Source organism: Chrysochloris asiatica, unplaced genomic scaffold (assembly GCF_000296735.1).
Source record: "Chrysochloris asiatica unplaced genomic scaffold, ChrAsi1.0 scaffold00136, whole genome shotgun sequence".
Lineage (NCBI taxonomy): Eukaryota > Metazoa > Chordata > Mammalia > Afrosoricida > Chrysochloridae > Chrysochloris > Chrysochloris asiatica.
Genome location: NW_006408654.1, coordinates 2,389,236 through 2,391,161, shown reverse-complemented (window position 1 = coordinate 2,391,161; position 1,926 = coordinate 2,389,236). Strand labels below are relative to the sequence as shown.

General features: G+C 40.5%; 1 pseudogene; it reads left to right on the top strand.

The window, feature by feature from the left end:
• The first annotated feature begins 429 nt into the window (after window positions 1–429).
• LOC102839004 lies at window positions 430–1,499 on the top strand (annotated as a pseudogene).
• The last annotated feature ends 427 nt before the right edge of the window (window positions 1,500–1,926 follow it).

Genomic DNA, 1,926 nt, shown 5'->3' with positions numbered 1-1,926 from the left:
GACCATCAGCGGAGAAGAGCAAAGAGCGGGACCCTACCCACAGTAGCAGTGATGCCTGAGATGGAGGCAGAGATGATGACATGAAGTGATGGAGCAGCTGGGGACTTTAGATCCAGAGAGGGAGAGGGACTGTGTGCTGAAGACTGGGTGGGAGGGGTTGGTAGGCTTGAGGGTATACCCTTTGGTTGGTTGATGATGCATGGAGGGGATTGTAACCATGGCAATGAAATGATATACGACAGAATGAATGTAAAACTAATGTTTTCCCATGTAAACTATCATATAATTCACAATAAAAATATTTTTAAAAACTCCTCAAAATCTTTCTTCAAAAAAAAGTATTGACAGCTTTTAATACAGTTGAAAAGGGCAGGTAAAATACTGTCATAAGTTTATGAACCCAGACACAGATGTGCTGTGCACTGAAAAACAATTGAACTAGTTCACTATAAAACAAAATGTGAAAACCAAAGTGGACTGATGCTGCAGCTCAAGAACTTCTTTCCTGTGGTAACACCAAGTTTGAAGCATTAGTTGCTGTGATTCAGCACTTAGTGTCTGAGCACTAGGAAGCACTGAAACAAAGCCAAGCCCTATCTCAAGAACTTGCTAACCTGTGGGGAGAGCTTCAATTATCTGTGAGAATTTATGAAAAGCCAGGGATGATATATAAATTCAAAGGATTTGTCCAAAAACCAAACCAGCAGCACCAGACTGATCTAAAACTAGAGAGTTGGCTTAAAGAATTTTACATCATGGTGTGTGAAAAGCTTCAGATGACTTCTACTGAAGAGACATAGAAGTATAAAATCCAGTTTCAAGTGCAGTTTGACAACTTAAATGCTGTCCGTGAAACCTCTACATTGGAGATTGAAGCTAGCCAGTTGGAGAAAATAGAACTGCTAAAGAAGGTGGATGAAACTTCGCTTTCAGAAATCAAGAGAAACCATGAAATGGAAAAGAAATCACTTGAGGATTTGCATTAGAGAAACAAATCAACAATCTGAAGAATGAAAATGATACTTTAAATGAAAAATTGAAATCAGAAGAACAAAAAAGAATATCAAAAGAAAAATACATTTAAAAAACCCTCAGCTTATGTATCTGGAACAAGAATTTGAAAGCTGTGCTAGAGATCAAGAATTAGAAACTGAATCTACAATACATCAAGTCAATGAAAATGGAGAAACTGGTGGACAACAATACAGCCCTGCTTGACAAACTGAAATGAGTCCAGCAGGAGAATGAGGAATTAAAAGCTCAGATGGACAAGCACATAGCAATTTCAAGGCAACTTTCTACCAGCAGGCTGTTCTCCAGGAGTGGCTGGAGAAGGAGTTGAAAGTCAGCAAGTAGTACATGGAGAAAGATAAGCTGCTCTGGAAGTTGCATACTGAGGATTAGTGTAGCCCCAAAAGGTCCCCCATGTCCTCAGCAATCCCTTTTCAGTTGCAAGAAATTCTGGTTCCTTCCTCAGAGCCAGCATCTCACCCAGATGACGCTTTCTGGAAGCTCAGAGACTACCTGGAAGCATTTTGATCTATAGCTGCAGGGCTGACCCTAATGATGATCATGGGAGCAAGAGCTACAGTAGTTTACATGTGATGATCACATATAACTGGAAAGTAACCACCACTGGAATGGGCTACTTAGGAGACTGGAACTCGGAAGTAAGATTTTTTTTTTCTTTAATGACTACATCTTTTATACTCCATAAACGTTGTCTCTCATACTTCAGACATATTGTCAGGAGGGACCAGTTGCTGGAGAAGGATATCATGTTTGGTAAGGTGGAGGGTCAGAGAAAAAGAGGAAGACCCCCAATGAGATGAATTGGCCAAGTAGCAGCATCGATGGACTCAAGTATGGCAACAATAGAGAGATTGGCCTAGGATCGGGCATTGTTTCATTCTGCTGTGCATAAGG